This window comes from Chlorocebus sabaeus, chromosome 13 (genome assembly GCF_047675955.1).
Source record: "Chlorocebus sabaeus isolate Y175 chromosome 13, mChlSab1.0.hap1, whole genome shotgun sequence".
Taxonomy (NCBI): Eukaryota; Metazoa; Chordata; class Mammalia; order Primates; family Cercopithecidae; genus Chlorocebus; species Chlorocebus sabaeus.
The window spans coordinates 96,409,090-96,418,178 of record NC_132916.1 but is presented as its reverse complement, the minus strand read 5'-3'; the positions used below and the strand labels follow the sequence as shown (position 1 = coordinate 96,418,178).

Sequence of the window (9,089 nt, the reverse complement as noted above, 5' to 3'; positions counted from 1 at the left end):
CAATATTTTAGGAGTTCAAGGTGATCTTGTAAGTCCCAGAACCATAAAGCCTTGCCCTGGGTAATGGATAACACTAGTTTGTATCAGTTATGTTTCTAAATAAATATTTTATTTATTTTGAGGGAAATACAATGAAGCAGAATTTTAATGGTACAAGGTGTGGTGAGAGAGAGAGAGAGAGAACAAAGAGAATGAGATGAAGCTATTTAAAGTTTGCAAAATATATGTACATCTATCTAGAAAAATATATTATGGAAGCTGCCTTTTTTTGTTCTGGAAAAAAATTTAATGGCCCATTTCAATTATATGAATGAAATGGGCATCACTTTTTTTGTTAAGGAAAGGTGTTAAAATATCATTTTCCCTCTTAGGCTTATAAGACATGAAACTTTAGCTCTGAAGGCAGGTGGTGCCTGGCTTTCTGCCTTAAAAATATTACACTTGGAGGTTTCTGGTGATGAATAAGTTGCTCAAATTTGCATAAAGGTCAAGGAGACTTTGGGGAGAAATGGAAGGAGACCCTGAAGCTCTGAGTTTCAATGTCACTACAATGCCTGGTTGCTGAGGTGTCCTAGTTTGAGACCAGTTGGCAGTAAGAACCACAGAAGACTCTTAGGGGAACCTTCTGGAAGAGAAAAAGCTGGAACTGGTGCCTGGCATTCATACCAGAGCCTGGGGTGATGTGGGAAACACTGCATCAGATCACAGCTCATATTGCAATAATTTATGCATCTTAGGTGAGGATCATGCATACTTCCTGCATTTGTCCATGATTAAACTCCACTGCTGTCACTGCAGAGTTGTACCTGAGAATCCCAGGTCTACCATCTTATGGCACAACCATAAACTGGACAGAGAGGCAGGAGACTGCTTCTTCCTTCCCCAGGATGGAGGAGCTGCTCTCAGAGCAGCAGTGAGAGGGTGGGAAAGGGCCAATTCAGGTGTTGTTGGACCTGAATTTATAACATATTGGGTTCCTTCTTTAAAAATGAAAGAATACAAAATTCAGAATATGAAGTTGCTAGGGCCCATTCGAGGGACATGGCATGGGGCCTTGCAGGTGAGGGGCCCTGAAGCTTCAACTTAGTTCGTTTCAGATAGGCAGGCCTCTGAAGGGCTTCTCTCTCCATGTGGAGGCCTGCCCAGGGTGCATAACTATTAATGCCTTCAAGAGTAGTGCTGTGTGGCAGAGAAGGGGGCTTTGGGTAGATTAATGAAGTGCTTTTATTTTTCTCTCAGTGAAGGTTAGCAAGAAGGACAGATCCCTAGAACTCAGTAGTGAGGAGGGAAAATAGACCTTCTTGTCGTAAGGAGGATGGGAAGGTGCTCAGTCATACTATTCTGAATGTTAGAAGTTTCCTGTGCTCTAAGCTGGTAAAGCAGGACACACCTATCTATTATATCTTAATGCCTCTCAAGTTAATTATGTACTTAATGAATAATGGAAATCAATTGAATTATTGTAACAGCAATCTGTCAATTAGTATAAATGTGTTTCCACAAATTTTTAAAAGTGTTACTTCTTCTAATATATTATGGACACTCTTTTTATTTCAACTGTTGCCTTCATGTGGATGATATGATTTGCAACTGAGTTCAGGTCAGCTCCATCGAGTGTGCTCATCTTCTCAAGGCATTATCTCCTTCTCTTTTCTTCCATTTCCTGATTAATGTAGTCAACACCCCTCCCACCATCTATCCAAGGCACTATAAAATAATGAACTCTCTTCCTAGCTTCATGCTATTCCTTTTTACTTTCCTTAGCCCGGGAGTTACTGAGTTCAATTGAATTTATCTCCTAATGTCTTTTCTCTTCGTTATCTCCTTGTAATTCAATGTCACTTTTGGATTCTAGACTCTTCTCTCATTTCTAGAATACTGCAGTGTCTTACAACTCTTTATTCTGATTTTTCCCTCCCAATAATTTTTCTATAATGAGCCAGAAGTGGCCCTTCTAAATCACAAATAGATCATGTCACCATGTGCACAAAAACCTTCATTGGTTCCTTATTCCCTTAAAACAAGCTCTGGTCCATCAAAGGACTGTGGAAACACAGCCATTATTGTTGGCAGAGTTTTACTTTTGTTTAATACATTCTGAATGCCTACAGGAAAAATATCTGAGTTGTAGGTGGAATTCCAAGACTATTTATTTTATTTCTTTCTCTTCTTGCATGTACTCTACATGCAAATACCATTAATCATTTCTTAATTCATTGCTTTCCTTTCTGTTTCTCAACTCTATTCTGTTTTTATTGTTTTTCTAGGAGTCTTACCTCTCACTCTAATAGTATTTAGCTTCTAAGTACTCTTCTCAGGTTTTGTTTTTCATTTTTAAAAAAACTCTAGTTCTTTATGTAAGCCACCCTCTCATTCCATTTATTTTTGAATGACCTTTCTGTTCCAGAGAGCCATTGGCAATCTGAGTCCCATGAAAATAAGAAATGATTTTTGACATGGGGTAGACACTGCTTGCAACTGTCTTAAAAAATGAAAGAAGCGGTGACCTATTTTCTGAGTTGTAAGTGATTTTTAAATTGCTCATGAAAATAGAAGAGTCTTGGCAGAAAAACCCGATTACTTCGAGTGCATAATGGTGAGAAAGCTTTTGTCTCATGGGATAGTTATCATATGAGATTATAATTCAGCTGTAGTTACTAGTGATCTGTGTAGTGAAATGTAGGTTGATAACTTCAGTTCATTTTCCAGTAGAGAAATGTCCGAATTTAAGCAGGCCCCAAAGGGCTACGAGAAGCTGTGTCTTCTAAAAGAAAGTGGGTTGAATGGGCATAACTGGCTTGGTCCTGGTTACCAACAGAATCACTTTCTTGAAGCCTGGTGTGACTTTTCATTTCCCCAATGTACATGTTGTATGTGGAGCTTACAGAATACTGACCAAGACTCAAGTGAACAAACAAAGGAGGCAGGAAAAAGAAGAGATGTTCTGACCTAATAGATAAATAAACACATATTTTAAAACCTGCCCTGTTTAGATGTTGCCATAGTTAATTTTAACGGTCTAATGAATACTTTCTTAATTTTTGTTTTAGGGATATATTGGTTGTATACAAATGAAAAAGTGAAATTATTCAAAATCTTCTTTCCCTCTCTTAATTGCTTTACAGGACATAAAAATTCAGAGAATTGGCAGCATTTTAATTCAACCCACACAATCCAGTTTTAATTTTAATTAAGCCCCAAAATATTTTTGAAAGCCTACTATATGCAAAGTATTATATGCAGTGCTGAAAAAAAAATGCAAAGCTATTACAAGGCTCGTGTGAGGAAAAAAGAAAAAATGAGAAAATGTATGTAGGCATTGTTTGTAAACTTTATAATATTTAAATGTCAGTTGTAATAATTATTACCATTATTATTAAACAGACATCCTGTCTCCTGGAACTCACAATCTTTTAGGGGTTATAGATATCCAAATAATTAATACTGGGAAGGCTGAAATGAGCATACAACCAAATTTTATGAGAATCAGAAAGGAGAGAACAAAGTTAATTTCTATTTGAGTAAAATCTGGAAGGTCTTCTTAGATGAGGTAGTGTATAGAGTACGGTTGAGCCTGGAACAACGTGGAGCGCCAACACCCCTGTGCAGTCAAAAATTCACATATAACTTTTGACTTCCGAAAAACTTTAATAGCCTGCTGTTGACTACAAGCCTTACCAATAACATAAATAGTTGGATTAAGACATATTTTGTGTGCTATATGTATTATACACTGTATTCTTACAATAAAGTAAGCTAGAGAAAAGAGAATGTTATTAAGAAAATCATAAGGAAAAGAAAAATATATTTACATTTATTGAGTGGATATGGATCATCATAAAGGCCTTCATCCTTGTCATCATGTTGACTAGGCTGAAAAGGAGAAAGAGAAGGAGAAGTTGATCTCACTGTCTCAGCAGTGGTGGAGGCGGAAGACATGAAGGAGGTGAAAGAGGAGGCAAGAGAGGCAGGTCACACTCAGTGTAACTTTACAGAAATCCTTTGTAATTTCTGTCTAACTTTTTTGCTTTTTTCATTTTCTCTAAAAATGTTTCTATCTGGTACCAATCCTTCTTCAACCATTTATTTTAGTCTCAGTGCCTCTATCATAGAAGGGTCTAGGCTGTAAAAGAAGACAAAAACAGTCTTGAATAATCGGAACCCTTCTGCCAGATTGTCTAATGTCAATTTATTTCCTGGCATTGCTCCTTCTATATCTTCTTCCTTGTAATCTCTCACAGGTTTGGAAGCACTCATCTCCATCAAATCATCTTTTAATTCCTCTACTGTGATATCTATTAGCTCTTGATTTTCTTCAAGATCTGTATCTTGAAACCCTTCCCCCCAACCTTTTTTGTCATATCCACAATCGCTTTCATGATTTCCTTGATTGGCTCTGTGACAAATCCTGTGAAGTCATGTACAACATCTGGATGCAGTTTTCTTCACCAGGAATTTATTGTTTCAGGTTTGATGGCTTTTCTGTTTTTTCTATAATAACAATGGCATCCTCAATGGTGTAATCTTTCCAAACTTTCATGATGTTCTCCATGTCAGGGTTCTCTTCCACAGTGTTGATAATCCTTTCCCCAATAGAGTACACTGTGTGTAATGAGCCTTAAAGGTCCTTATGACCCCCTGGATTTAGAGATGTTGTGTTTGGGGGGTGAGAGTAGACCACTTTGATGCCTTTGGCATTGAACTCATGGGGTTCTGGGTGACCAGGGGCATTGTTCAATTTGTCCCCTATCAAAAGAACTTTAAAAGGTAGTCTCCTACTGGCAAGGTGCTTCTTGACTTCAGGAAAAAACATCAACGGAACCAATCCAGAAAAAGATTCTCAGTGTGAAGGCCTTATTGTTGTACAAACAAAAGACTAGCAGCTGATGTTTATCCTTTCCCTTCAAATCTTGGGGGTTAGCAGCTTTATAGGTAAAGGCAGTCTTGATCATGAACCTGACTCTATTTGCATAAAACAGTAGAGTTAGCCTATCCATCCCTGCCTTCAATCCTGGTGCTCACTTGTCTTCCTTACTAATTAATGTCCTTCATGGCATTTTTTCAAAATAGGGCACTTTAGTCTGCATTAAAAACGGGTTCAAGCAAATACCTTTTCTCCTTAATGATTTTCTTAATGTTTCTGGGGACTCATCTGCAGCCTCTTGGTCAGCAGAAGTTGCTTCTCCTGTTATCTTCACATTTTAAAAGTCAAACCTTTTTTTTTTTAATTATCAAACCATCCCTTGCTGACATTAAACTCTCTAGATTTAGATCCTTCACTTTATTTTCCATTTTTCTCATATAAATGACCTTACTTTGTCTTGAATCATATTTGAGCCAATAGGTATGCCTTTCTTATAACAACGCTGCACCCACATAAAAGCTGCATTTTCAAAACGAGATAAAAAATACTTCACAAAAAGTGCAAAGTTGTTATGCTGTTGGCATAGCTGCAGTGACAGTTTCACAAGTGTCTCCTCCTCCTCCTCCTCCTCCTCCTCCTCCTCCTCCTCCTCCTCCTCCTCCTCCTCCTCCTCCTCCTCCTTCTTCTTCTTCTTCTTCTTCTTCTTCTTCTTCTTCTTCTTCCTCCTCTCCTCCTTCTCCTTCTCCTTCTCCTTCTTCTTCTTTTCTTCTTCTTCTTTTTCTTTTTCTTACAGTGATCCTTTTGCTGGATTTATCTTGAATTGGCTGGCAACCACAAGGGCAGACCTTAATCTATGGTATCTATATCAAGCAATTCAACGTTTTCTTATAATGCCACTTTTCTCTGCTTCTTGGGAGCACTGCCAGCATCACTAGTGGCACTTCATATTAGTCCCATGGTATTATTCAAGGTTTATGGTATTGCACTAACCACAATTTAAAAATATGCAAAAACTGTGAGGGATCACTTTTTATTGGGATATGCAGTTTACTAGAAAGATGAACCACTCATGTGGAGATGATTAGCATCACATGATGTTTTAAGCAGACACAACCCTTGAGCTCACCACAGTGGCAAGAGGAGATGGCTATGAAGTTATTACAGTAGTAGAGTATATACTACAGTTAATTTATGTAATTATGATTTAATGCTGCATCTTTACATTTGTTTACATTTCTCTCAACTGCAAAAGGCACCCTGTGAGGCTGTATGTGCATAAGTTTTGATAAATCTTGACTTTTTAATATAAGATCTGTGTAGGTTTTAAGGTAGTAAGTGACTAGAAGAATAATATTTACTAACATTTTATGCATTCATGACATATCTAACTTTTTCTTAATTTTTTCAATATTTGTGGCTGCAAGACTCATCTGTTTTTTTCCAAATTGTCACAAATCTCCAAAAATTTTTGCAATAGATTTATTGAAAAAAATCTGCATATAAGTGGACCCAGGCACTTCAATACTGTGTTGTTTGAGTCAATTGTATCTATTTTATAGAAAATAGAAGTATGCTGATTGTCTCAAAATTTTACTCATTTACTTGTTTTCATATTTCATCAACATCGGTTTTAAAATGTACCCAATTGAGACACAAAGAATTATTTTTCTGAGTACTTTTTGTAAAACTGCCAAGTTGTTTACCTTCATAATGCTCCTTCTCACAAATTGAAGCCAGGAGAGTTTTAAGGATGTGTATTTGTGTTCATTCTGAAGATATTTTGAACTAGTGGGTATACCTCTACTTGTAGAAGGACTACAATCATATTTCTTTCCATGGGCTTAAAAACGAAAAGAAAGGTTGACAAGATACACTTTCTGGCCCTGCACTCATTTTCCTGTTCTGCACTTGTGCTCTGTTGCCTTCATTAAAGAGAAAAACTCACCAGTCACAACCTCCTCCTCATCATCATTGGAGGCAGATCAAATTTGCTCCCTACCTTGGTTCACAGGAAATGGCTGTAGAGGACTGTAGAGCACAGAGGTTAAGAGTGAGGGTCTGGACAAATCAACTACTTCTTCTTTAAAGCCAACTAACAAAAAGCCAACTTGGCTTTCAATGGAGTTCAAACAGCCTTCTGTTGGAAGACAATACCATCTAGGACTGTCATTGTTAGAAAGGAGAAGTCAGTGCTTGACTTAAAAGCTTCAAAGGATAGGCTAACTTTCTTGTTGGGAGTTAATGCAACTGGTGACTTTAAAGGGAAGCCAGTGCTCATTTGCCATTCCAAAAATGCTAAAGTCCTTAAGGATTATATTAAATCAGTTCTGCCTGGGTTCTCTCAATGGAACAACAAAGCCTGGATGACAGCAAATCTGTTTACAGCATGGTTTATTGAATACTTTAAGCCCACTGTTGAGACCTACTGCTCAGAAAACAAGACTCTTTTCAAAATATTATTGCTTACCTGGTCACCAAAAGGCTCTGATGAAGATATACAAAGAGGTGAATGTTGTTTTCATGCCTGCTAACACAACATCCATTCTGCAGCCCATGAATCAAGTAGTAGTTTTGACTTTCAAGTCTTATTATTTAAGAAATACATTTCATAAGACTATAACTGCCATACCTGTTGGATTCAGACAAAGTACATTGAAAACCTCTTGGAAGAGGTTCACCATTCTAGATGCCATTAAGAACATTTGTGACTCATGGGAGGAGGTAAAAATATCAACATTTGCAGGAGTTTGGAAGAAGTTGATTCCAGTCCTCACTGATGACTTTGAGGGGTTCAAGACTTCAGTGGAAAAAGTAACTGAAGATTTGATGGAAATGGCAAAGTCATTAGAATTAAAAGTGGAGCCTAAAGATGTGACTTAATTGCTGCAATCTCATAAGAAATCCTGAATGGATAAGGAGTTGCTTCTTAGGGATGAGCAAGTGGTTTCTTGAGATGGAATCTACTCCTAATGAAGATGCTGTGATCATTGTTGAAATGGCAACAGAATTTGGAATATCACATGAACTTATAATCAAACAGTGGTAGGGTTTGAGAGGATTGACTTCAGTTTTGAAAGTTCTAATGTGAATAAATGCTATAAAACAGCATCACATGCTACAGATAAATTTTTTGTGAAACAAAAAAGTCAATCAATGCAGCCAACTTCACTGATGTCTTATTTTAAGAAATTGCCACAGCAACTTCCTCCATGAACATTCAGTAGTTATGAGCATCAAGGCAAGAATCTCCACCAGCAAAAAAATTTACAATTTGTTGAAGGCTCAGATGACGGTTAGAATTTTTTAGCCATAAAATATTTTTAAATTACTATATGCAAATTATTTTTAGACATAATGCTATTGCACATAGACTACAGTATATTATAAACATACATTTTATGTGCACTAGGGAACCAAAAAAATTGTGTAACTCCCTATATTGCAATTTATTGAGATGGTCTAGAACCAAACCTGCAGTATCTCCAAGGTATGTTTGTATTTCTGACATAAATTACATTCCTTAGCCCAGAGAGTACTTCCCTATGTGCATGATTTGGAATAAACTTTCAGTCAGTCTTTAATTTCTGAAGACATACAATTCACAAAGTCATAGCTTCAGGTGTGAAAGAAAAAGATAAAGACATACCTTAAACTTTGAGGTCTGTTTCATAGCTTAAGAAATAAAGTGCTGTGTCTTCTTTATTACAAGACACAGAAATTCATTAAATTTTGTTTTTCAATTCTCTTACAAGCAAATTCTTTATGTGCTAACTATATATTTAATTATATATTTTACAAGCTTTAGCTATAGCATTTGAGATCCCTTGTAGTTGTTTAGTGTTACTATTGATAGGAGTAAAGCTACAATATTTCATTTAAAATAAGACGTCATCAGTTTTAAGACAATCCTGAATTCTGCCATGTGAAATATTTTAAAAAGTAAATCTTAGAATCAGTGACATGATAATTTATCAGCATTTTAATGATACTTACTAGTATAAAATATAATCTATAGTCTGTAAAGCCCAGAGATAGAGGAATTTGTAAAACTAGATGGATTAGCATCTGGAATTAAAGATATTAAAGACTTTCAGTTCTAAAAGCATAAAAAACATTTTATGTTTTATGCACATGGCTATGCGCATCAAATAATTATTACAGAGACCCACAAATCTTTATCCTTATACTTGTCAGAGACTTTAAGATGTTAATAGCTAAAAGTAAA

General features: G+C 36.4%; 1 protein-coding gene across 6 annotated transcripts in view; it reads left to right on the top strand.

The window, feature by feature from the left end:
• The window catches only part of LOC140713193 (uncharacterized), a 229,200-nt gene that overhangs the window by 103,034 nt on the left and 117,077 nt on the right, over window positions 1-9,089 (top strand). The window lies entirely within an intron of this gene.